The sequence below is a fragment of the Lissotriton helveticus genome, chromosome 4_1 (genome assembly GCF_964261635.1).
Source record: "Lissotriton helveticus chromosome 4_1, aLisHel1.1, whole genome shotgun sequence".
Classification (NCBI taxonomy): Eukaryota; Metazoa; Chordata; class Amphibia; order Caudata; family Salamandridae; genus Lissotriton; species Lissotriton helveticus.
In genome coordinates, this window is record NC_136063.1 from 815,444,726 (window position 1) to 815,471,951 (window position 27,226).

A 27,226-nucleotide genomic window follows, 5' to 3' on the forward strand; every position below is an offset into this window, starting at 1 on the left:
GTGCCGCGGCACTGACTCTCCTGGCATATCCGGATACTGGCCCCTATGGGGTGCCACAGTGATGATTGACAGCAGTATCAACTGCTGAGAGGGCAGCCCCTCCCCCCGTGTGTGTGTGTGACGAGTCTGAAAGCCACGCACGCCGCGCTGGCACCTCAGCCACTATTTGCCGCATTGTTTCCAGGAAACAGCAGGCAGCTGGGAGTGGATACATTGTAGCGGCTAGCGCTCTCAGCCACTCCACAGAGCTGAGAGCAGAGATCGGTTTAACTATTTAGGAGCTCAGCAAGCAAGCAGCATGTCTTCCAGAGCACCAGAGAGTCCGTGCACAGGTGCCACTGGTGATGCACTCTGGCAGGTGGCAAAATGCGTAACAATGTATTTCAGTGCGGTGATGCGGATCACCGCACTGAAATGCGTGAGCCTCATGGCTGATGCGTGATACTTGGCAGGACTGCAGGTGTGGTGGGTCTGTCATGGCAAAATCACGCCACACAGCGGACCTCAAGTATACAGCAAGTCTCACCTGCAACCCGACCCAAAAAAATACCAACAAAAGGTGCAATTTTCTTTTTTCCTCTCAGCCCGATCCATGTGCACACACTGCGGTGCAGCAGCACGTCACTCGCCTCACTCGGCCTCAGACTAGTACAACTCAGCTTCCGCTTCCGTTCCAACCAATGTTAGGAATGGCTGCGGCATGGTTGCCTGGATCCCACCAAAAGGTTGCTCCGAAGCAGGGGCTGGGCACTTGATGCAGCCAGACCTCCCAAATTGAACAGCCTACGTCCACATCAGAACCAGTCTGCAAATGCTCTGGGCAATTATGTTAAAATGTCAAAACAACGTTATTAAATCAGTCCAATATTTTCTATTGCTTATTCATCTGCAAATAGGTAAATCTCTCCCTAAAATGTCAATCAAGTATTAGATCATGAAAAAACAAGTACATAGAATAATGCAAACAGTATTTAAACAAGCCTCAGTGCCTTACATATCAGGAACAAAAAAAACAAAAAGCAAGAATTTGGATACCGTCATAATGCACCTTTCAACAAGCACTGAAAATGCAATTGGTCGTGCATTTGTTGTTGTTAGAGCTATTTGCATTATAAATGGCAATGCCTTTTACCTATGTTTTATGGAATGAGGAGTAAAGCAGAGTGGTGTTGAATGGAGAGCAGTCAAGCAGAGTAGTGAGGAGTAAAGCAGAGTGGTTCGTGGAGTAATGGGGAGTGGATTAAAGCGTTGAGTGGAGTGGCGTTGAGTGGAGTGGTGTGGTGTGGAGAAAAGTGGAGTGGAGTGAAGCTGAGTGGAGTGGAGTAAACCAGAGTGGCGTGGAGTGGAGTAAAACAGAGTGGAGTAAAGCAGAGTGGAGTAAAGCAGAGTGACGTTGATTGAAGTGGAGTAAAGCAGAGTGGCGTGGAGTGGTCAGCAGAGAGGCGTGGAGTGGACAAGCAGAGCGTCGTTGAGTGAGGCAGAATGGCGTTGAGTGGAGTAAAGCTAAGCAGAGTAAAGCAGAGTGGCATGGAGTGGTGTGGAGTAAAGCAGTATGAAGTGGAATAAAGCGGAGTGGAGTAAAGCAGAGTGGAGTTGTGTGGAGTAAAGCAGAGTGATCTTGAGTGGAGTAAAGCAGAGTGGAGTGGAGTAAAGCAGATTGGCATTGAGTGGAGTAAAGAAGAGTGGCGTTGAGTAGAGTGGAGTGGAGTAAAACAGAATGTAATTGATCAGAGTGAGTGGAGTAAAGTATAGTGGTGTTGAGTGGAGTGGAATAAAGCAGAGTAGCATGAAGTACAGCAGAGCGGTGTTGAGTGGAGTAAAGCAGAGTGCGTTGAGTGGAGTAAAGCATAGTGGAGTTGTGTGGAGTAAAGCAGACTGGAGTGGAGTAAAGCAGAGTGGTGTTAAATGGAGTAAAACAGAGTGGAATTGAGTGGAGTACCACACCACAACACTGCCCTCAACCCTAATACACTACCCCTAGCACGACTCTCCCCCGATCCCCAGTCCGGTCTCCACACTCAAACACTACCCTGCACGATCCGCCAGCACTCCCTAAACCATAAAACACTACCCTACACTACAACAAACACCACAACACTACCCAAAACCCTAAAACACTACCCCCAGCAAGACCCTTCCCAGACCTCCAGTCCGGTCCCCACACTCAAACACTACCCTGCACGACTCCCGAGCACTACCCTAAAATCTAAAACACTACCCTAATCTACACAAACACCACAACACTACCCTAAACCCTGAAACACTACCCCCAGCAAGACCCATCCCCAACCCCCAACCCAGTCCTTACACTCAGTCACTGCCCTGCACGACCCCCCAGCACTACCCTAAACCCTAAAACACTACCCTACACTACACAAACACCACAACACTACCCTAAACCCTAAAACACTACCCCCATCACAACCCTCCCCCGACCCCCAGTCTGGTCCCTTCAATCATAAGCAACAACATGAAAGGGAGGTTTCCCAAAATTAGAGCGGACCAATAGGTTCCGAGATTAACAATTGCCCACAGAAAAGCTGGTATTTTTTTTAAAATTATTTTATTTTCATTTTTGCTTATAAAAGCGCTTTTTTCTGTCTGACTGTTGAGGGTCTGGTTGTTTTTTGTGTAGTTGTTGATATCTACATGAATGTTTTGTTGTATGAGTATGACTGGTATGTTTTTTTGCATGAATGAATGAGATTACAGAAATGTTTTTAATGTTTCCTTGTGTTCTGGGCTAACGCTATATCTATTATATATATGTTGTGTGATTTACTGAAATTATGAATTTTTTATAAGCAAAAATGAAAATAAAATAATTTTTTTTAAAAATACCAGCTTTTCTGTGGGCAGTTGTTAATCTCGGAACCTATTGGTCCGCTCTAATTTTGGGAAACCTCCCTTTCATGTTGTTGCTTATGATTACTTCCCTGGTGGGTTGTTTTCCCTCCCGTATCCTTCTTTAAGGGTCTGGTTAAGGGTCCCTCTTCTGTTTTTTGTATATGGTCCCTTCATTCAAACACTACCCTGCAGGATCCCCCAGCACTACCCTAAACCCTGAAACACTACCCTATACTACACAACCACCAAAATAGTATAATAAATAAGGCATAGAATAGTATAATAAATAAGGCACCAATCTACCATTCAGCATGCAGCTTGAATAGAATGTCAATAGTAGTCTGGATAAAGTCCAGTAGTATTCAAATTGTTTGTATTCACTAAATGTTCTGCTTTGTAAATGAAGACTATGCGATTATAAATAAGTATGTGCTTAGTATTCTGTTAGTATTCAAGAAGTACCACTCAAATATCAGTAGTCTTCATGCACTAGCCTTCCCAAAAAGAATACTACTGAATACTAAAATTGGCATAAATGAGTCTTCGAATGCTATAAAAAGACAGGTTAACCACTAAATGTAGTATTCCACTTCGGTAAGGGTAGATGGGTACGGATATAAAGATAAAACATAAGGTTTGGCTTTTACAAAAAAAGTTTAACACGATTTTGTTTTATTATGTTTGGCAGAATAAATGTGTTTTGGCCGCAGAGTACACAAATCCTTGAAATGAAACATGAAAGATTCATTCTTGTTATGATAACTTCAAAGGATTTGGCACAAATTAATGCTTAGTGCTTGAAAAGACTTTATCGGTAGTTTTCTTTATGCCTATTTTATTGTCCAGAGTGAAAGTGTGTCTCGCAGCAACATTTTCTTTCTCTAAAATAACCTTAGTTGTAATCATGGATTGTAAATGTTTTTATTCACTGAACACTAATTGCCTGGACAAACCCCTCCATGTAAATTAACACGCAGTGATCACCGGAAACTCAAGATTAGTAGAAAATAATGGCTCCTAGAACGTTAAAGGCTAATACTAATTAGGCAAATAAAGTATTTCATGTTTCACTGTTTGAAAGCAAGGGGCTGAGAGATTTGCATTTTGCTATCATTGATAGTTAGGGTCAGGCAAGGGGTATTTATTAATGAGACCTATTAATTTAGATTTTGTTAAATAACACAGTCATGTTAAGCAACAGGGAAGGTTGCATTTACATATTTTATTACAAAATCCAACGAGTACGGCTGCCTTTACATAAGGAAGACATTTGACATTATTGTAAAGCCTGTGTTTGCAGTGGGTTCAAGGACAACAACGGTTTAATGAAAGGTTATGCTACTTTTCTCCTATTAACTAGATTAACTAGCATTCACGAGCAAAGCCAGATTGTAATACCTGCAGTGCCTAATTTGTGACATTCATCTTTTGAAAAACAAACTGTCCCTCCTCACTGAAGTAAGGGTAATTACGTTCTTTTTCCTGCTTTTAATCATACCAACCGGACTGGATGTCGAAAAAAAGAAATCGGGGGCAAGATGACCGTGGACTGATTGCAGCAAGTAGTCGCAGTTCTCCCTCCCTCCTCCTAAGCTCAGACGCTGGAATGTTGGAGATTCCCTTCCTAAGAAATCACCGTGTGACAGTACAGATACTTGATTTATTGTTATCTCAACGAGTGCTTCGGATAACGGCATTTGCAGGTAAAACGGCTCGATTGGCTTCCCTGGCGGTGGTGGCGGCCTAGAGGCAAGGAAGGCATGACACAGAGGGGGCCTAAACAGCTGACGAAAGACGCTAGCGCTCAGATGGAGCAACAAGAGAGCGCTGGTAAAGAAGCTCCAAAGGACTCACCAATCCTAGGGAACAATCAGCGCGGCTCAACCCAGCCATGGAGAACCGTTAACAAAAAGCCGGACGACCCGCGAGATAATGCCGGCAGCGGGTTTGCGGGAGTTAGCGGTGGAAAGGATTCAATGGAGCTATCCGAAAGGCGGCGCAACTAAAGGTCGGCACAGATGGGGGTAAGCTTAATGACCCCAAGGAATCTACCTTAAGACAATCTACTTTGCGGGAAACCTCCCACATGAAGTCAACGGAGATGGCTGCGGTTAACTCTGGAGCCACGGACGTCGCTGGAAGTGTGGTTGCCGGGCAACAGATGGAGACGGAGTTGCAGAGGATCACCGGTGAGGCGCAGGGAAGATCAAGCGAGCGCGATTCTCGGGACTTACAGGATGTGGGGAAAGGTAGTGGAAGTAAAATCTTGGCTGGAAATTGAGGGGAAGATGGTGATAAGGTTAAGCTCGAGCAACCCGCTGACATGAATGGGGAGGCAGCCAGAGGAGTAGAGAGTTTGCCGAGCAGCAAAATGATGGTACCTAGGAAAATTCCCCCTGTGGCTTCCGCTGTGCTGGGAGAGGTGGGGGCTGAGGGACATGCTCATACATTGATACCAGATAGGGGGGTCCCTGGTACCCCGGACGGAGAATGCTTCTTTACTCTAAAAAATGAATCAGACTCCCAGATCTCAAGTGAAGGCAGTCTGATTAGCAGCTCTGACTCAGACTCGGCGGTAAGCTCATCAGTACAGAAGGCACCTGCAAACCATAGTGGTTCACAGCAGAAAAGAAGGACAAAGTCAAAATCAAAGCCCCCCTCAGTCCTCTAGAAGCTGGGGCAAACAGGAAACTCTACTGGGACTACTCTGCAACCTCCCATTTATATTAAGAGGGCATGGCAGTTGATCGACAGCTGGCCCAGGATAATTTAAGTGCCCAGCCCCAACCCACCTCATTTGATATTTTGTACACCACCTTGAAGCAAATGCAGGGGGAAGCCAGAGTAGAAAGCCGAAGAGCCAAACAGGCGGCAAAGAAAATTCAGAATTTCATGCCCATGTAGAAGAAAGAACGGGGAGGTTGGAAGATGACGTCTCGAGTCGAGATGGCAATCATTCAAAGGGGAAGATGGCAGAGGATGTCCAGTGGAAATTGGAGGACTTTGAGAAACGCCAGAGACGTAATAACATAAGACTTTTGGGGGTTGTGGAAGGGGTTGAAGGACAGGACATTATGTAATTCATTATCAATTTGTTTAAAGGGGCCTTTACTGAATTATCAACCTGGGGTTGGGAACGTGAAGTCCAGAGAGCACACTGCTTCCCGCTGTCACAGAAAAAACCAATGGGGCATCTCAGGATGCAAGACCTCAGGCAATCCTTGTCTATGTCGGCAACTTTCTTTTAAGGCAGGAGATTATGGAGAAGGCAAAACCAGAGGCTAGGCACACATTCAATGGGGTCACTTTCTTTGCTCGCCCGGACTTCTGCCACGCTACGGTTCAAAGAAGGTGGAGGCTCAGACAGCTGATTGCGCCCCTTCAGAGTCTAGGGCATGAGGCCTATTTATTGTATCCGGCAAGGCTTAAGATCATTGTTAGGGGGCATGTCAGAATGTTTTTTTCAGAGATTAAGGCCCAACAGTATCTGACAGAATTGAAGGAGCAGAAGGACCAGAAGGGAGGTTAGGGAGGGGGTCTTTCCTTTGGCTCCTGTTAGGTTTTTTATGGTCTTCTCTCCTCTTGGATTTTTTTTTTTGGTTTTTCTTCCACTCTTCTTTTTCTTCTTTGTTTTCTATCGCTTTGGCAAGGGAAATGTGCGTTAGACAGAGGGGATTGCCATAGGAAAGCGTCATATTAAGGGACACAAAGGGGGGACGTTTAGGGAGGAGGGGGGTTTGCGACTGCTGCAGTCTAAGCCGTCACACATACGTCATGACTGACCTATTTGCCTGTATGGGGCGTGGGGGGAGACTGGGGGTTTGTTTTTATTGGGGGTGGGGGCGGGTTTGTGGGAGGGGTGGGGGTTCACACGGTTCACACAGTGCAGCACAGTATCAATTTTTGAATGGTTAAGCAGTTATATGAGGTGTAGTAGCAAAAGAATGAGGCATTCTCTACATGAGATGAGGAAATCTTCTAATAATATATTGGTCATCTAGATGGGACAGGTATATGATGTATTTTAATGAGCATAAGAATTGTTTCTTTAAACGTGTGCGGGCTGAATAATCATATGAAACGACAGCGTGTTGTGGCTGCCCTGAGATTAATGCAATTGGATTTTGTCTGTCTTCAGGAGACACATGTAGAAGGGACAAGGGGTTACCTAATGGACCAGTTGGGTTTTACTTTGTTGGCATATTCGAAGCAGGGGAGAAAGACTGGAGCGGTGGCCATCCTGTCTAAAAGCAGGGATGTCAAAGTCAATAAAAAGAACATCAATGGGGTAGATGGATCTTGTTGGAATGTGTAATAAATAATCAAGTAGTCACTATAGGGTCAGTGTATGGATCTACGGATGATGAACCAGATGTTTTCGAGTTCCGAGACACAGAATTGGCCTCCTGGCCCGAGCCGATCGATTTGTGTGGGGATTTTAACATAAATGGGGTTGGAGTCAGGGCACAGAGCATGGGCAGCACTATCGAGGGCGCAAGAACAAAGTATGCCGAGCAATCCGCAATTTGGTACGTCATAATGCTTTATCTGACGTATGGGCACGGCTGAATCCATTAAATGATGGAATCACTTACTATTCTGCCCCGCATAAGTCTGTGTCAGACTTGATTATTTTTTTATATCAAACTCTCTGTTGTCCAAAAGTCAGATAGAGAAGTTCCCCCGGTGGATCTCTGACCACAACCCACTTGTTCTAACACTTAAACTGACAGGAGGGGAGAGACGGGCACGCACATGGACGTTTGAAAGGAAGTTGCCTAAAGATGATGATTATATTAAATATATGAATAACTGGATAGCTACTTTTTGGCAAAATAATCGTGGGAGTACTGTCACAGGAGTTAGCTGGGATGCTTTTAAAGCTGGGATTCGAGACTTTAAGTTATAGCATGTTTAAACAAAGGCAAGAGGAGACTAGTGTTAGCAAGCTGGTTAAAGCAGTGTCGGAGGCAGAGGGAGATTTGTGCTTCGCAGTTCGGACAGGTGCCTCCCCAGAAGCAGCACTGTTAAAAATACTGTCTATTAAAGAAGAGATACATGAGGGTTTCGCAACTAAGGCAGCTGCAACATACTTGATAAAGAAAGAGCAATGTCACGAACTGATCAAGCGTGTGGGACATATCCTCACGGTCCGCCCAAGACAAAGGTTGGCTTATCTAAATTAAGGAGATAGCAGACGGTAAAGGGGTTACAGCTGCTGATGCTGAGGAAGTTAGGGAGGTTTTTAGACAGTATTACACTAAGCTATATAGCGAGGAGCAGATAGGAGATCCTTAAGATGTACAACGGTACCTGGGGGATGTTGCAGTGCCTTTGCTCACTGAAGAAGATAGGGAGGCGCTTGATGCACCTTTAAGTGTGGAAGAAAATCTAGTGGCACTAAATAGTCTTCCTTGAGGTAAAGCTGACGTGCCAGATCAAATCCCTATGTAATTTTATAAAACATTTCAAGCTGCAATACGCTTGGATTTGGTTGATACAATGTTACAGGCCCAAGCAGGTAGTTCTGTGCCAGGCTCATGGGCAGGCGCTGATATTGTCGTAATTCCAAAAAAGGGCAAACCACTCCTGGAGCCAAGGTCATACAGACCTATCACTTTAATGAACGCAGACGCTAAGATCTACTCGAAGGCGCTGGCTCTTAGGTTGTGTAACAGAATTGAGCAATTAGTTACCGCTACGCAACATGGTTTTATCCCAGGGAGGGGAACTGCTCAGCATGTCCGCACGGTTATTATTTTGTTTGATGCCACGGAAGTCACAGGAGACCTTATGGCGGTTATGTTTTTGGATGCAGAGAAAGCTTTTGATCGGGTCTTCTGGGACTTCCTGTGGGCAGCTTTAGCGTGGTATGGCATTGGTGAAGGATTCATTAAGGCGATCCAGGCACTCTATCAATCCCCTACAGCTCGACTTAGAATAAATGTAGGGTACACCTCGGCAGTAGTGATCAAACGGGGTACCCGTCAAGGGTGTCCATGTTCGCCTTTGTTGTTTGTGGTATATATTATATATGGACCCCTTAATTCGCAAATTGGAAATAAATGAGAAGATTCTTCCGAATAGGATTCAGGGCCAAGTTTTTAAAACTCTGGCCTATGCGAATTACGTGGCAATAGTGACTCCTTCCCCGACTAGCGCCATTCAGGAAGTAGAAAGAGAAGCTACTCTTTTTGGTTGGATTTCGGGCTAAGCGTTAAATGGCCCCAAGACACAGATAGTTAAGAATAGACAGGTGGTTTGTGAGGAAGTTCGAGTAGTTAGCTCGGCGGTGTATCTGAGGATTAACATCTTAGCAGACCTGGATAAGGTTGTTGATCAAAACATTGGACCAATAATGGCTAAAAGTAAGAAAGATCTTGATAGAATACACAACCTACACCTGTCTTTGGTGGGGTGCACTAACGTGGTGAAAAGGAATATTTTGCCTAAGTTTTTATATTTTTTTAGGACAATTCCATTGATTTTTTAAGTTAAATGGTTTGTTGCAATTGAACACCTTATTAATCGACTTATTTGTGCACAAGGAAAGACCAGGAGAGCTCTTTGTTTCTTGACTCTCCCTAGAGATAGGGGAGGCTGGGCAGTCCCCGATTTTAAGTTATATTATTGGGCTGCAGCTACACAGTATATGTGTGGGCTGATGGGGGAGACACTTCAGATCCGCAGATTAAGGCAGGATCCACAGATATATATGCAATTCTTATCGGGGAGAATGCAGAAAACTGCTTTTTGAAATACACAGACCCCAGCTATTTTAAAAGAACCAGGTTAAAGACACTTATGGCAGCTTATAAAATCTGGGCATCACTCTGTAAAAAACTGGGGTTGGGTAGGTGTAACGCCCATACCCGAATGGAAAGGAATTTATCTCTTCGAGGAGAAAAATTCGCAGATTCAGTTATGGTTGACTGGGGGCGGCGAGGGATGAAGAAGCTGGGGGATTTGATGGGAGTTAATGGTGTTTTGCAGTTCGCTGATATCCAGGGGAAGTATGGTATTCCTAGCAATAATTTTTTGGTTTTTTTGCAACTTCTGAGTTATTTAACAAACAAGCAGGGGGGCTCGGCAGGGTGCCATAAAAATAGGATTTTGGATGCAATTGAGGGTGGGCAGAATGCTCTATTAGGAGGTTTTACTCAGAGCTAGCTGCACTTAAGAGTGATGATCTGGAAAAATATGGAATGAAATGGGCAGATAAACTCCGGGTGGACCAGGATAGTTTTCAGGTTTCTCTCGAGATGGGGCGAACATTACTCTGTTCAGCAGCGCTGCAAGCCCAACATTATAAAACAATATACTCCTTATACCACACACCTGCTAGGATTGTGCAGTGGGGTGAGACGACTGGAATTTGCTGCCCTCAGTGTGATAGTGCAGAGGCGGATATCGTTCATGTTTTTGTATTATGTCCCCAACTTTACTCATTGCATAGGGCAATTGAATCCTTCCTGGATCACACTCTAGGAATTAAAATATCCCTTACGCCAGAATATATTATCCTGGGGTAGGTGGGGCTGACGAGCAGCGTGGCTCGCAATACTTTTTATTCATGGCTATGTCAGTCTTAAGGCTGTGTATGGCAAGTGCGTGGTTGGATAAGGCAGCCCCAACTTTCCATCAATGGCTGGCTAGGTTACTGTCAGTGTATAATTTAGAGAAAGGTATATGACAGGAAGAGGAAAAAAGGTAAAATCCTTGGGAAATGCATATGGGAATTTGTTATGAGTTATGAGTTATGCTTAAAATCAAAATTGAGTTAGCTCTTTCTGTCTGTTTTTGTTTCCTCTTTGGAATTTATGTTTATGGTTTCATGGTGATTAAGGATTATCCTTATTTTTTTCTTTTGCCTCTTTTTTATGTTTTGCATTTCAGACAAAATGACTGTGCTGTATGTATAAATATTGTGATTGTTTATTGACTGGAAATGAAAAAACTTTAATAAACATATTTTTTTTTTTAAATCATCATACCAAACGGATCCAAGAATTAATATTACTAAGGGTATTGCTATGTTATTTTTAATTCACCTGCACACTCCCCACATACCCGCAAGCACCACTAAGGCGCTCCTTTCAAAAGATCTCTGCTAAAGAGCACTCTTGCAGGGCCCGCAGGGGACTGCAATGCCCCCCCCACGAGGAGCTAAACACCCTATAAAGAAGCATGACACCTTAACGGGGTGTGAGGGCAACTCTTCAAATTCAAGGAATTCCCCCGTCACATAGATCCCATTTTTCTCAATCAATCTACCATTCATCTGTTCGTATCGATTACTACTAACTTTATTTTCCACTATACTCTCCGATGTTGATTAGGCTAGCGTTCCTTCACAGGACCAGTTACTCTCCGGTGAATCAGTCATAAATATGTACCAGTCTTAAGAAATAAGTGCTGGTGTCTAGCACCGACAAACACTGGCACAACTTAAGGACTGATGTCTAAACCTCTCAACCGGTAACTTTGAATAAAAGGGTGCTTTTTCAACCTACAGGTAATTATTCAGAGCGGTGATTAGCATTTATGCTGCATGTTTGTTTCTATTACTGTGGTAGTGGCAAAACAATGAATTAGGGGTACTGTATACTGTAGAGCTACATCAAATGTATAGTAGTATTGTAATACTACATTATTTCACAGAAGAACCATTAATGGTTTCTAAAGTAAACAGTTGGCAGGAAGCAAATGAACATTCATGAAGAAAAAAGAACAGCAGATACCTTGCATATATTTCCAAGAAAACTCTAATCAATGCAACTTTTATCCCCAGAATATAATGCTGGCGCTAGTTTTGTCTGATGTGGGCCTTTTCCCTAACACTTAAAGATGGGAGTTGCAAAATGTGCCCACAAGAATGGATGAATTATTTGGCAAATTGCAAGCAACTCCCAATTCCGAGAATCCGTTACAAATTGCTTAACCGAAAATTACCACACCCTGTAAAATAGCAATTTACACCAGCATTTTATGCACTCTCATCTAAATCTGAGTGTTAATGTTATTGCTACTTTAGGGCATAAACTCCAGATTAGTCAAGACTTCTAAACTAAAGATTAGTGTTCTGATTGGCCAGATTTAATAGATTCAAGTAAACTGCAAACAACCTGATTTTTAGGAATATTCACCATCTATTATTGATTGAGATTTTTGGTCTGGGACCAATGTTTGCGAGAGTCATGATACTATGAGTCTTTACCAATGCTATTCCAATATGGCTGAGGATGCACTGTCATGCATGCATATGTGCATCATGACACCTGCGTGCGTGTACATCAACATGGCTGCATGGCTCCATCCTTATCACAGTTTGTCTAAGTATGTCTCCCTTCCCTTTTCTTTGTGGTTTGTCATGTTGACTTTTTTCCTCCCTTTCTTTCACGTATTCTTCCTTTCATTTTCCTTCTTCCTACTATTGCATTTCACCTATTCTCTCCTATTTCGCCTAATATTTTCCAATTATTGTTACACTGTATATTCTTCACATTGTTCTGCATCTTCCTTCCTACATGGTTCTTGTTCTTCTCTTCTACTATAATGTCTGATTTTATTTTTATTATGATTCTTTTTCAATACCTTTAAATCTTAATTCTTGTAATGCCGGAGGTTTAAGTCCCCTATTTACAGACAGAGAGTACTGACATATTTATCGAAACTTGGTGCACATATGACTTTTTGGCAAGAATCTCACCTTACAGAGAGCAAACCTTGAAATTAAAAAGGAGATGGGTGGGGAACGTCTTTTTCTCACCAGGAACCTGTAAAAAGAATGGTGTTGTAATCCTTTGTAATGAATTTCTTCATATCCAATTTATATCACAAGAAATTTCTTTTTAACGGTCCTTAAATATTGCTCAAATTATTGACTGATAAAGTGGCAATTGTTGTAATGAATGTATTTGGACCCACTGCTCCAGGCTGTCAATTCTGGGCCAATATTACTGAAAACTCTTACAACACTCGAATGATAATTTTGTGCTTGCAGGAGACTGCAATCAACTTGTTGATCTTTTTATTGATAGACATTCTACATCACAATATACGCTTAACAAATCACAGAAAGCATTTCCTCACGCTATTAAACAACACAATCTAATAGATGACTGAAGGTTGTGTAATCCAACACTGCATGAATATTCATATTTTTCCACAATACATCACACACAATCAAGAATTGACTAAATTTGTCTTTCTCATTATTTGACACAGAGCTTACAAGCTGCAGATATAGGTTCTATCCTCATATCTATTCACACATTGCTTTCTATACAATTAGATATTTTACCCAAATCCACATCTCCAAAGAGGGTGAAGATGTAATAATTAATTATTAATAAATTACTCCTTTACCTCCTCTTTTGCCTCTTTCCTTCACAAATACTTTCAGTTTAATAATACAGTAGCCATACCCTTTGATACCATCTGGGATGCGTTTGAAGCATTAGCTCGTGATTTTATAACGGATTTTGTATTCAATAACCAGAACATTTCCGAACTTTGTCCGTCCGCCATCCCATCATAAGAAGGGACCGTCTGCCACAGGGGCAGAGGTCCCGTGCGGCGAATTAGGATGCACCCTCCACAGTGGTGGGTGCATCCCGCATTTTTAACATTGCGGCGGGCGGTGCTGAAAGCACCGTCCGCCGCAATACTAAAAATGCATGTTGTGTGGTTCAAAGCACAACATGACAGGGAACGCGCGGTGCCTGCCACGTTGTGCTTTGAAACGCAGGGGGTACCATAGGTACACCCCATGTGCTCCACCCAAACCCCCTTCACCCTGGGGGCCCACAACGGGCCCCCAAAGCAAAGCCTGTATGCCTTCCCACGGCGGTAATGCCGCGGTGGAAAGGCATAAGACCTCCGGCATCGTAATATGGTTGGCGGTGTCTCGCAGACACCGCCACCATATGTAGACACTTTTTTCCTTTTGCGACGGGCAGAAAAGCAGAGGACGGTCTTGCCATCCGCCGCGGACTCCCCTGCCATCCTAATGTGGCAGGGGGTCATTTATGTCAGGATGGGTGATGGATTGCCCCCGCCTGGCCGGCGGTGGCTACCACCAGCCTGGCGGGGGCCACCAGTCTGCCATCATAATCGGCCCCTAGATCTCCTCTATACAAAAACCTCTTTCTTCACAATTGGATTTTCCTCTCTTAGAATCAGATATCACACAAACAGATCTTCACACAGCAGTACTTACATTATTAAAGATGCTGCTCCGGGCCTGATGGTCTCACAGCAGATTTTTGCAAACACGTTTTTCAATTGCTTCTCCCCAAGCTGCTTACCCTTATTGAATCCGTCACTCAATCATCAGGGTCCTTTTTAGATACCCCTATTTACCTTATCCCAAAGGAAGGAACATAATTGCAATATTGTGAAAACTATAGACACATATCTCTTGTCAATATACACTATAAAATGTTCTCAAAAGCGTTTGTCTTGTATTTAGAACCCTTCCTTCCTAAACTTTTAGGAAAAGAACAATCAGTGTTTTCAAAGGAAGATACATTTGGGATAACACCAGCTTGCTCTTAAATATCTCTCAAAAGCCACAATTATTATTGAGTCCTTAGCAGCCATAGCCTAAGACGCTGAGGAGGATTTTGATTGTGTAAATTGGAATTTTGTTTCACACCCTTAAGTGGTGTGGTTTTTGCCCCAAAATATATAACCTAAACTCACTTCTGTGTACCTCCCCTCGAGCAGCTGTCTATGCAAATGGATGATTTTCTCCCTATTTGCCTCAAACAGGGGAGTGCGTCAGGGATGTCCTCTTTCCCTTTTCTTTTTAATATTGTCTTTGAACAATTTTTAGCTCAGCTTAAACAATACTTGGATATACATGGTTTTTCATATGACACTCAGCAAAGTAAACTGGCCACGTATGCTGAATATATTTTACTATTTATGTAATCCCATTAGTGAAATTTTACTTCTAAATACCTGTACTTTTAAACATTAGTTCTTACCTTATAATTTCAATTGGAAACCTCTGCAAATTAAATATCTTGCTCTTGAATTCACCTCATCCCTTAAAACATCCATATCATTAAAATGGATAAATGTATAAATAATATAACCTCATTAGCAAATCACTGGCATCCCTTCTACCGCTCATGGTGGGGCCATCTTGATACCATAAAAATGAAGTTGATTCCCATCAATCTTTATGCCATTTCTAAACTTCCATTACAAATTCCTCTTAAGTTTTACACAAAAATGTATTCCACGCTTTCCTCTTTTCTCTTGTGTAAAAAACAACCATGTATGTCCCTAGCAAAGTTGAACCAAAGGAAATGATGGACGGAGCATTGACAATACAAGCACTCACCCCCAGTCAACTGATCTGGGTTTAATCCATCACCGTTCTTTAGCCCACTCTGCCACCCCAGTTCAGACATGGCCATATGCAAACCAGTCTGACCCTGGCCTCATGGGAACAGTCCAGCCCGAACTGCCAAGCCATGCCTTCCCTGGACTGGAAACAAGGTACCGAGGACCGGTTTCTGGCATTTCAGCCGTCTTCAGCCCGGCTTGATTGAATCCAGTGGCAAAGTGAGCAAGGGACTCACGTCTGAGCATACCCTGCCAACTAATGGCGAACAAAGAAAAAACAAAGTAAATGATGGACGGAGCGTTGACAATACAAGCACTCACCCCAGTCAACTGATCTGGGTTTAATCCATCCCCGTTCTTTAGCCCACTCTGCCACCCCAGTTCAGACATGGCCATATGCAAATCAGTCTGACCCTGTGCCTCATGGGAACAGTCCAGCCCGAACTGGGCTGGACTTGGATAACTTGGAGTCAAGCTATCCTGGCTGAAGACGGCTGATAGCCAGAAACCGGTCCTAGGATGCTTGATTCCGGTCCAGGGAAGACATGGCTTGGCAGTTCAGGCTGGACTGTTCCCATGAGGCACAGGGCCAAGACTGATTTGCATATGGCCATGTCTGAACTGGGGTGGCTTGGTGAGCAAAATAACGATGGATTAAACCCAGATCAGTGACTGGGGGTGAATGTTTTGCTATTGTGCATCATTCCGTCCATCATCTTGTGGGTTTTGCTGTTCACCCTATGTGGGAAGGGTATGCCCAGACGTGGGTCCCGTGCTCACTAAGCCACTGGAGTCAAGCTATCCTTGCTGAAGACGGCTGATAGCCAGAAACCGGTCCTAGGATGCTTGATTCCGGTCCAGGGAAGACATGGCTTGGCAGTTCGGGCGGGACTGTTCCCATGAGGCATAGGGTCAAGACTGATTTGCAAAAGGCCATGTCTGAACTGGGGTGGCTTGGTGAGCAAAATAACGATGGATTAAACCCAGATCTGTGACTGGGGGTGAATGTTTTGCCATTGTGCAACATTCCATCCATCATCTTGTGTGTTTTGCTGTTCACCCTATGTGGGAAGGGTATGCCCAGACGTGGGTCCCGTGCTCACTAAGCCACTGGAGTTAAGCTATCCTGGCTGAAGATGGCTTGTAGCCAGAAACCGGTCCTAGGATGCTTGATACCGGTCCAGGGAAGACATGGCTCTGCAGTTCGGGCTGGACTGTTCCCATGAGGTACAGGGTCAAGACTGATTTGCATACGACCATGTCTGAAGTGGGGTGGCTTGGTGAGCAAAATAACGATGGATTAAACCCAGATCTGTGACTGGGGGTGAATGTTTTGCCATTGTGCAACATTCCGTCTATCATCTTGTGTGTCTTGCCTAGCAAAGTTGAACTACACCAAGAACAATGGCCTTTTATGTTTCCCTAACTTCTCAAAGTATCCTAGTCATTTTTATTGAGACAATTTGCACATTGGTAAACAACAAGGGGGACAATGAGAGCTTGATAAAGGTCCACCGTACTTGCCCTGGGTAGAAATAGAAGACAAAAGAGGTACGGTGTTCCTGGGTGGCAAGTTGGCCACCTGGTAAGTACTCAGAGTGGTGCGGAGGTGGGGAATACCTCCTTTCGGAACTGGGACCCTCACACACCCAGCAAGCTAGCTGTCATGCTTCATCATATGGGTCTGCTTCTCGTCGAGCCGGCGCTGCAATTCTCGACGGACACCGATAAAGGGGCTCTTTATCGGAGATCTTTTGTTCCTTACAGTATAGGTGCAGTGGGTGTGAGGGGCCTGGGAAGATGTAGATGTGGTGTGTGGGTTAAAACAGGTAAGGGAATCCTCTTTAATTATTTTTAATGGAGAGATCACAACCTGATTAAAAAGTAAAAAGAAGAAGGAGGACGATTATTTTGTTTTAATCTGACAAAAATTAAGCTCTACCCCTTAGTGGTCAACATGTTTCTCGCCTATAAAATGTCTTTAATAGAGCAGTTGGCGATTCCTCAGGACTAGTGACTAAATGAAAACTATCTACAGTGTGGTGTGGTTCTACATACCACTTCTTCTCTCGGTAGGGCGTTGCCCCGGAGAAAAGCAGCCAACCTAGAGTACAAACAAAAAGGATAAAAAAAACAAATGGAGATATTAGTACATGGGCCTATTCATTCCAGTGGGTGTGTTTCACCGTACACATCTTTGAATCTATACAAGTGATAAAAACAACATGATTTCTTGCATATCACATTCTAAGTGTGCCTTCATTTGTATTATGTATATAAAAACCTCTGTGAAACCAGTTAGAGTAATTGAACAACATGGTTAGTGTGTATCAGCTCACCTCTTAAGGATTCATGGGCTGCTTCATCAGACCGCAGCGGAGTATATGGACACTCAACGTAGTGTCTCTGTTTATTAAAAGGAAAAAACAAACAACAAAATATACTGGGTGTGGGCTTGTAGACTCAACGTTTAGTTGCTAAGGCCATGACTCTAGAGCATTAAAAGTGAAAGTGGGCATGGTTCAGGTTAAAGTAAGCCCATAGTCGTGAAATTGATATCATTGACAAGGTTATACAACAGACTCAAAAGTGCCCTAGACCTGCCAGTGGTAACTTGTCAGCAATTCCCAGCACCTCTTACCTCTCTTAAAAGCTTGTGGCCAGGCATAGTCTCAACGCATAGTCCATACTCACCTGCTCCCGCTCAGAGCAGTCCGGCCCACCTACCCGCTCCGCTGGATCAGGAAGGAAAAGACAGGTTGCTGGTTCCTGTCTTATATACCCTCTCCTGGTGCCGTTAAGCATGGTAAATCAGCCCCACCTGGTGTGTGGTGTGATGGTGTCAGCATGACATCATCTACAGTGCAACCATGGAGGCCATCTTTGAATGTGGTGAAAGTCTATAGTTCTGGCTATTACCTTGATGTGGACGTGCATCAAGGGCTTCAAATTTGGCATTGAGTGGCGCGGTTTTATTAACAATGTGAACAACAATGTATATAGTGCTTGCGTCACTGCGCTAAACTTGTGCATAAGTTGCTGGCGTCTGCCGATTGGGTGAGTCATATGTCGGCCATCTTAGAGTGTAGTATTGTACTCAATTGTTAGTTATTAGAAATATCATCCTAACACAGCCTAATCTCCATATCTGACTAGCCTGATGTTGATATCATGTGGCAGAGATGTATTAAGAGGTGAGAGACTAGCGTGGAGTCCTAAGCTGATATTCTCATTTGTTAAAGTTGCGGACAATGGTTCTATATATCAGATTAATTAATGGTGCTCCAGGGTATGGCGTCATTCAGGCTGTCATTTGCTAAGTCAATATGGAATACTCACCTTTGTTCAATCCTGATCAAAGTAGTCTGCATTATTTGAAACCACCGCAATGGAGCGCACACCGCTAGCCCCTCCTCCGGATCGCCCCTCGGGATTCTGGTACTTGTAGTTCAATAGTGGATCACCCAGGTGGGTGCAAGTCGGTACTTGTTGGACTGATGAATCTCTAGACCCGATACATGTCCCGGGTTTTTGGGTATCGCCCGAGACATGGCTCGGGTTTCGGGATAACTTCCCTCATCAGTAGAGAAATGGTTAGGGGTGGAGAAGTAGGCCGCCAAACAACCGTCAATGGCCTCGATGCCCGAACCGGCACGCAGGGCAGCATCCAGGAGCCCGTCGGCTCAAAGCTCAAGGGAGCCAATTAATAGAAACCACTGCAATGGAGCGCACACCGCTAGCCCCTCCTCCGGATCGCCCCTCGGGATTCTGGTACTTGTAGTTCAATAGTGGATCACCCAGGTGGGTGCAAGTCGGTACTTGTTGGACTGATGAATCTCTAGACCCGATACATGTCCCGGGTTTTTGGGTATCGCCCGAGACATGGCTCGGGTTTCGGGATAACTTCCCTCATCACTAGAGAAATGGTTAGGGGTGGAGGAGAAGGCCGCCAAACAACCGTCAATGGCCTCGATGCCCGAACCGGCACGCAGGGCAGCATCCAGGAGCCCGTCGGCTCAAAGCTCAAGGGAGCCAATTAATAGAAACCACCGCAATGGAGCGCACACCGCTAGCCCCTCCTCCGGATCGCCCCTGGGGATTCTGGTACTTGTAGTTCAATAGTGGATCACCCAGGTGGGTGCAAGTCGGTACTTGTTGGACTGATGAATATCTAGACCCAATACATGTCCCGGGTTTTTGGGTATCGCCCGAGACATGGCTCGGGTTTCGGGATAACTTCCCTCATCAGTAGAGAAATGGTTAGGGGTGGAGGAGAAGGCCGCCAAACAACCGTCAATGGCCTCGATGCCCGAACCGGCACGCAGGGCAGCATCCAGGAGCCCGTCGGCTCAAAGCTCAAGGGAGCCAATTAATAGAAACCACCGCAATGGAGCGCACACCGCTAGCCCCTCCTCCGGATCGCCCCTCGGGATTCTGGTACTTGTAGTTCAATAGTGGATCACCCAGGTGGGTGCAAGTCGGTACTTGTTGGACTGATGAATCTCTAGACCCGATACATGTCCCGGGTTTTTGGGTATCGCCCGAGACATGGTCATAGAGTGGATGCGCTCCAGAGAAATCCATTCAATGCGGGGACTTCCAGTCCCGCTGCATCCAGCCCAGTGGTAGTGGAAATGCCTGCCACGGTTCCTCTGGCTAATCCGGAATGATTCAAGGGTGATGCAGGGTCAGTCCAAGTTTTCCTGTCTCAGGTGATGTTGCATTTTACATGCAAACCTCGCTCCTTCCCCACTAATCAAGCCAAGGTGGCTTTCTTGATTTCGTACTTGGCCGGGGATGCGGCCCAATGGGCAGTGCCCCTGCTCCAAAGAGACGACCCGGTTATTCATGACTGGGAAGCATTTAAAGATGAGTTCCTTAAGGTCTTCGACCGGAGGGCGGACTCATATGCTGCGGATAGGGAGTTGCTGCAGTTGCGTCAAGGGAATCAGGATGTGTTGACGTACCTAAACTCCTTTCGGAGACTTGTTACAGAGACGAAGTGGCCTGATGCCAAACAAGCCTCTCTGTTTCATCAAGGTTTAAGGGAAGATATGAAAGATATTATCGCCCAGATAGACCCTCAGCCAGCCACTTGCGAGGATCTTATCAATCTTGTTTTACGTCTTGACCATAGAATGAGGGACCGCAAGGGGGATCCTAAGTTGCAGGGAAGAACAGTTCCTTTATCCGGGGCTTCAAAGCCGGTGGACAAGGATACAACGCATGCGGCTGAACCCATGGATGTAGGGGCTGTTCGGGCAGCTCTTTCCACCACCGAGAAGGAATTGAGGCGTAAGCAAGGGTTATGTTTATATTGTGGGAAGAAAGGACATTTCGTAAGGGAATGTCCGGTGAAACCTAAGATGTCCAGATTTCGCAATTTCAAGGGTGTTTCCTCCGCGGTCGAGAGACCGGCGGAAAACTAGAAGGCTCTGGGGTGGACGAAGGGGTTCCTTGGAGTCAGACATATATCCCTTCACTGTATAAGAATATTGTAGGAGCACAGCATTTGTTTATTGAGGTATTGCTGATGGTACAGACTAGGTGGACCCCTGTGCACGCCATGATAGATTCAGGTGCTACAGGTATGTTCATGGATTCGTCCGAAGCAAGGAGAGCCGGAATAGTGTTGATTCCCCGAAAGACTCAGGACGTGGTGTATGCAGTGGACGGTAGACGGCTGGATTTAGGTCCTGTTGGGCATCATACCAGTGAAATGGAAATGAGATACGGGGATCATAGAGAGAACATACAGTTCAGTATCATCAAGGCCCCTCAGTATGGTGTTATCCTGGGTATTCCATGGCTTAAGAAGCATAATCCGGTCATTGATTGGGCGGGTGGCATCAGAACGCTAGAGTCCCCATATTGTAAAGACAACTGTTATGAAAGGACTGAAAGACCTTCGGCGGCATTATCCTGTATCGAATTCGTGGCTACTGCCGCAGAAAAAGAGGTATGTTTGCCTGAGGTATACCAGGAGTATGCGAGCGTTTTTGATGAAGTGCAAGCAGAGACACTCCCCCCACATAGGCAATATGATTGTCAAATAGATCTGGTCCCTGGGGCAGTGGTTCCTTGTGGAAGGTTGTATGCACTGACTGAAACTGAAAACGCGCATTTGAGAGAGTATTTGGAGAAGTTGTTGGCACTTGGGTTCATACGTCCATCCATGTCCCCTGCGGCATCGCCTCTTTTCTTTATACCGAAGGCCAACGGGGAGCTGAGAGCGTGCATAGACTTTAGGGCCTTGAATGCTGTGACAGTAAAGAACCGGTACCCCCTTCCATTGATCAGCGTGTTACTAGAACAAGTCAAGACTGCGGTCATCTACACCAAGCTAGATCTAAAGGGTGCTTATCATCTGGTAAGAATGAGGAAGGGGGACGAATGGAAGACCGCTTTTAAGACCAGGTATGGGCTCTTCGAGTATACAGTAATGCCGTTCGGACTCTGCAACGCCCCTGCGGCGTTCCAATATTTCCTGAATGACGTTTTGAGGGAGATATTGGACCGATACGTCATTGTGTACATTGATGACATTCTCATCTACTCGGAGTCGGAGGAGGCTCATGTAAGTCATGTGCAAAGAGTATTATCCATCCTGAGAGAAAACAATCTGTATTGCAAATTGAGCAAGTGCGACTTTCATGTGTCCACAGTCGAGTTCTTGGGTGTCATGCTCAGCCCCCAGGGACAGGAAATGGCAGAGAGAAAGATCAAGGCTGTCAAGGAGTGGCCTGTTCCTAGGAATGCGAAGGATGTGCAATGCTTCATAGGCTTCGCCAATTTCTACAGGCGCTTTATTCATCAGTTCTCCAGAGTGGTGACCCCCATCACTCGCTTACTACGAAAGGCACAACCTTTTGTGTGGGATTCTGCTGCCCAGGAAGCGTTTGAAAGTTTGAAGGAGGCGTTTGTTTCTGCTCCGGTGCTCGCTCATCCCAACCTGGATAAGCCCTTCATTGTGGAGGCGGATGCCTCGAGTGTAGCGTTGGGAGCAGTGTTGTCTCAGAGACACGATCAAACGGGCCAGCTGCATCCTGTGGCGTACATGTCTAAGAAACTGAACGGGCTGAGTGCAATTATTGTATCGCCGAAAAAGAACTGCTTGCGATAAAGGTGGCATTCACGGAATGGCGGCATCTGTTGATGGGGGCCAAACATCTTGTCACGGTATATACAGACCACCGCAACCTACAGTATATGACCGCTGCCAGACATCTTACTCCCAGACAACTTCGTGGATGCTTTTCTTTTCGGAGTTCCATTTCGCTATCACGTACAGACCTGGGGTGGCCAACAGAAAGGCGGACGCTTTGACTCGCCAATCCTCCTTACGTGATCAGGAAGCTAGAGAGGAACGGGCCATAATCACGCCAGCACAGAGTTTGTGTTCCATTCAGCCCGATGCCTTTCTGGAAGGGGTACGGAAAGGGGTGAATACATTCTATTGGAGGTCTTGGTTGCGGAGCCACGTTGAATGGAAGATACTGGATGGCTTTCCGGTGCATAAGGGTCGGCTTTTGATCCCTACCGTGCCTCTTAGGAAACAGGTGTACGAATGGTGTCATTGTTCCCCCAGTGCGGGTCATCTAGGGGTGGAAAAGACTGTGGATTACATCAATCGGAGGTGTTGGTGGCCGTCTTTACGGAAGGACGTAGCATCCTGGGTGTCCAAGTGTGTGGTCTGTGCGACGGTCAAGGCTGATCACCGTCGTCCGGCGGGGCTCCTCCAGCCATTGCCCACGCCTCATGTGCCTTGGGATCGGATTTCTATGGATTTTGTGGTGGGCCTTCCTAGAGACCAGGGGTGTACCGCCATCATGGTGGTGATTGACTATCTGACGAAACTGGGTCATTTCATCGCTTGCCCTCAAGTCCCTACCGCAGGACAAGTTGCTCACCTACTGATGGTCCACGTGGTGCGTTTGCATGGGTTGCCGTCTGTCATCGTCTCGGACAGGGGCGCTCAGTTCACAGCGCAGTTCTGGAAGACTTGGTGTTCGTCTTTGCATATCCAGACGGCGTTGTCCACCAGCTTCCATCCGCAGACAGATGGACAGACGGAACGTCTGAATCAGTCATTGAAGCAATTCCTGAGATGCTATGTGGATCAAGGAAAGGAGAACTGGGTGGACTATCTATGGTTGGCGGAAGTGGCATATAACAACGCTACTCACAGCTCCACTCAGGTGTCCCCTTTTTACTGTACTTATGGTCGTCATCCTCGATTCCTTCCTTTTCTCCATCCTGTGTGTGAGGAGAAGGTGCCCGAGGCGGCGAGGAGGGTTGTTCACATCAAGGAGACTCTGGCACGGGCACAGGGAAATCTCGTTGCTTCCAAGGCAGCATATAAACGTCAATCCGGTGGCGATGAGGCTGAGACTCCCGAGACACCTGCGGATGCATCCGGTGTTCCACGTGTCCTTGCTGAAACCGTCTGTTTCCTCTGTGCATCGTCTTCCTCCGCCTTTGGCAGTTATGGGCGGATTTGAGTATGAGGTGGAGGACATCGTGGACTCGAGGTGGCATGGTCGTGGTCTTCGTTATTTGGTCTCCTGGAAAGGATATGGTCCGGAGGACAATACGTGGGAGCCGGCTTCTGGAGTGCATGCGCCTCGTCTGGTTGCTCGGTATCACAGGAAGTATCCGATGCGTCCTGGCCCATTGCGGCGCTCTTCGTGAGGAGGGGGATGTACTGTCATACTCCCGCTGAGCGCCGCTGACATGCATGGAACTACATCTCCCAGAATTCCAAGAGGAAGCAGGAAGTGATAAAGGAGACCTGCAACCTGTAGAGGGCGTCGGATATTCGTGGTTCTTCCAGGATTGTTTTGGCTTGCCTGTGGATGTTCCTGTTTTCCTGCCGATCCGCCTTGTACTCATCTGTTTTGCAATCAGACGGCTGTCTGATTAATTTCCACATCTCCGAATTGCCCTCCGTTGGGGAGCCAGCTTGGCTCATGCGGAGGACGATTGTTTTGCTTTGAGAAGGGTTAGGTCTTTAACCCGTTTGGTACCGCTGCATGTTATGCGCCTCTGCTTCCTTGGAGAGCGCAAGTTAAACGTTTGGAATCTGCTGTGTTTGTAGCGCCTCTGCTTCTGTTGGGAGCGCGAGCCGTGATACTCACCTACAAGGGGGCTGTTGCTTCTTTTGCCCTCCGTTGGGGAGCCGCGTTCCAAGGCTCATGCGGAGGACGAAACCTCTATAAATACCCACCGTCGTTACCAGGCTTGGTAACCATCCTGTCAGTTGTTTTGGAAGCTCGGCGTCTTGCCACCCCGGATGGGGTTTCTTCATTGGGTTTATCTGGAGCACGGATTGAGAAGTCAAGTGGGTGAAAAACGATCACTGTTCAGTTCTTAGTGCCTCTAGCCAGAGAATCCACAAGGTACTGTGTTATAGAGTTTATCCAGGGTGACGTTAACCCAGCATTATGTGTTTTATACGCAGACAGTAACCTTGGCTACGCCCCACTATCAAGAAGCCCCCTTTTACGTGCTGTTTAATGAGAAGGGGGCACGTACGCAATCTATATATGTGTTGGTTCATTCAATCACTGGTATATGAGTGTATTCAAGAAAAGTGTGTTTGTGTTCACAGGTGTGGTTGGCGTGGTCCCTGTATATACTGAAGTGGATAAGGGTGAAGAGACTTATCTTCCCATGAGACCTGCTGTTCTTTATTATTTACAGGTATATAGATCTATGGTCAGAGTATCTAGCATTTATTGTTTTGGATATTGTGTATGAAACAAAACAGAAGAAGGGGTTCTTACCTTCCTTTTCTTTTGTCGTTTCAGATCTCCCTCCCTGCTGTTCCCTCCCCTTCCCCGCGGGCTTTATTGCCCCCGTCTGATCCTTCCTTACCCTTTGGCTATTATAGCATTCAGGGTTGGGATAGATCAGGAGGTGGCCTATCTTTTGCATCACGCTGATCCTGAGGACGTATCCGGATAACATATCGGGTCTAGAGATTCATCAGTCCAACAAGTACCGACTTGCACCCACCTGGGTGATCCACTATTGAACTACAAGTACCAGAATCCCGAGGGGCGATCTGGAGGAAGGGCTAGCGGTGTGCGCTCCATTGCGGTGGTTTCTATTAATTGGCTCCCTTGAGCTTTGAGCTGACGGGCTCCTGGATGCTGCCCTGCGTGCCGGTTCGGGCATCGAGGCCATTGACGGTTGTTTGGCGGCCTTCTCCTCCACCCCTAACCATTTCTCTACTGATGAGGGAAGATATCCCGAAACCCGAGCCATGTCTCGGGCGATACCCAAAAACCCGGGACATGTATCGGGTCTAGAGATTCATCAGTCCAACAAGTACCGACTTGCACTCACCTGGGTGATCCACTATTGAACTACAAGTACCAGAATCCCGAGGGGCGATCCGGAGGAGGGGCTAGCGGTGTGCGCTCCATTGCGGTGGTTTCTATTAATTGGCTCCCTTGAGTTTTGAGCTGACGGGCTCCTGGATGCTGCCCTGCGTGCCGGTTCGGGCATCGAGGCCATTGACGGTTGTTTGGCGGCCTTCTCCTCCACCCCTAACCATTTCTCTACTGATGAGGGAAGTTATCCCGAAACCCGAGCCATGTCTCGGGCGATACCCAAGAACCCGGGACATGTATCGGGTCTAGAGATTCATCAGTCCAACAAGTACCGACTTGCACCCACCTGGGTGATCCACTATTGAACTACAAGTACCAGAATCCCGAGGGGCGATCCGGAGGAGGGGCTAGCGGTGTGCGCTCCATTGCGGTGGTTTCTATTAATTGGCTCCCTTGAGCTTTGAGCTGACGGGCTCCTGGATGCTGCCCTGCGTGCCGGTTTGGGCATCGAGGCCATTGACGGTTGTTTGGCGGCCTTCTTCTCCACCCCTAACCATTTCTCTACTGATGAGGGAAGTTATCCCGAAACCCGAGCCATATCTCGGGCGATACCCAAAAACCCGGGACATGTATCGGGTCTAGAGATTCATCAGTCCAACAAGTACCGACTTGCACCCACCTGGGTGATCCACTATTGAACTACAAGTACCAGAATCCCGAGGGGCGATCCGGAAGAGGGGCTAGCGGTGTGCGCTCCATTGCGGTGGTTTCTAGTCTGCATTAATTGTTGGTGGGATTCTAGGATGACCCAGCGAGGACTCTCTGGGGGGTGTCCGAGTTCAGAGAAATGGGTGTATAGTTTGGTGGTAGTTTTATGGCAACAAATATTGCTTTTGTGCTCAGTGATTCTGACCTTATTGGGCCTCATGGTCATGCCAACATACCTCCTGTCACAAGGGCAGGTCAGCATGTACACACAAAGTGGGGTGTTAAAGTTCGTGTTTGATTGGTGTCATGTAAATGTGTCTGATAGAACCAGTTGTTTGGTGTGTCTGGTCTGTGGGCACACGGTTCAAGAGCCGCAGGGATAGTGTCCTGTCACGGGTGGGAGATCCCACAGTTGCCTCTGGTTAGGGATGTTGCTCTTCTTGGGTCTAGTGTGCACCAACATATCTTTCAAATTGTTGGTACGTTTAAACGCAAACCTTGGTTTGGGTATTGACAGTGTACCCGTGTTCACAATTGCTCAGTGTTTGTTCACTACCTTCTTTATTAGATTGGATCTAGGTGTGCACGTGGTCGCACAGGTCACAATGTCAGTGGGTTCTTTCTCATGTACCTCTAGGAGGCTTTCACAATTATTGTTTCTTGTTCGTTTCATGCAAGATGAATCTGTTTCTTAGGGTATTGTCTCTTCAGCAGATTGTCAGCCAGTATCTCTGCTTCAATTTTGTAGTCCTCTGTAGAACTACAATTTCTTCTAATTCTTAGAAATTGGCTGAAGGGAAGGTTATTTCTCAGTGTAGCAGGATGATAGCTGCTGTACAGTAGCAAGCTGTTTCTGTCGGTAGGCTTTTTGTATAGGGATGTTGTTATTCTACCCTTTTGTAATCTGATGGTGAGATCTAGGAAGGCAATGCTTGTGGCAGATATAGGGGCTCATTAGGATCGCAGATTTCCCG

At 46.0% G+C, this 27,226-nt stretch overlaps 1 long non-coding RNA gene across 1 annotated transcript in view; it reads right to left on the reverse strand.

Annotated features, from left to right (window-relative positions):
• The window catches only part of LOC144827342 (uncharacterized), a 371,811-nt gene that overhangs the window by 16,614 nt on the left and 327,971 nt on the right, over positions 1-27,226 (reverse strand). The window contains exon 4 of the long non-coding RNA XR_013610146.1: positions 12,557-12,623. This is a non-coding gene — a long non-coding RNA (uncharacterized LOC144827342). The remainder of the gene's footprint in view (positions 1-12,556; positions 12,624-27,226) is intronic.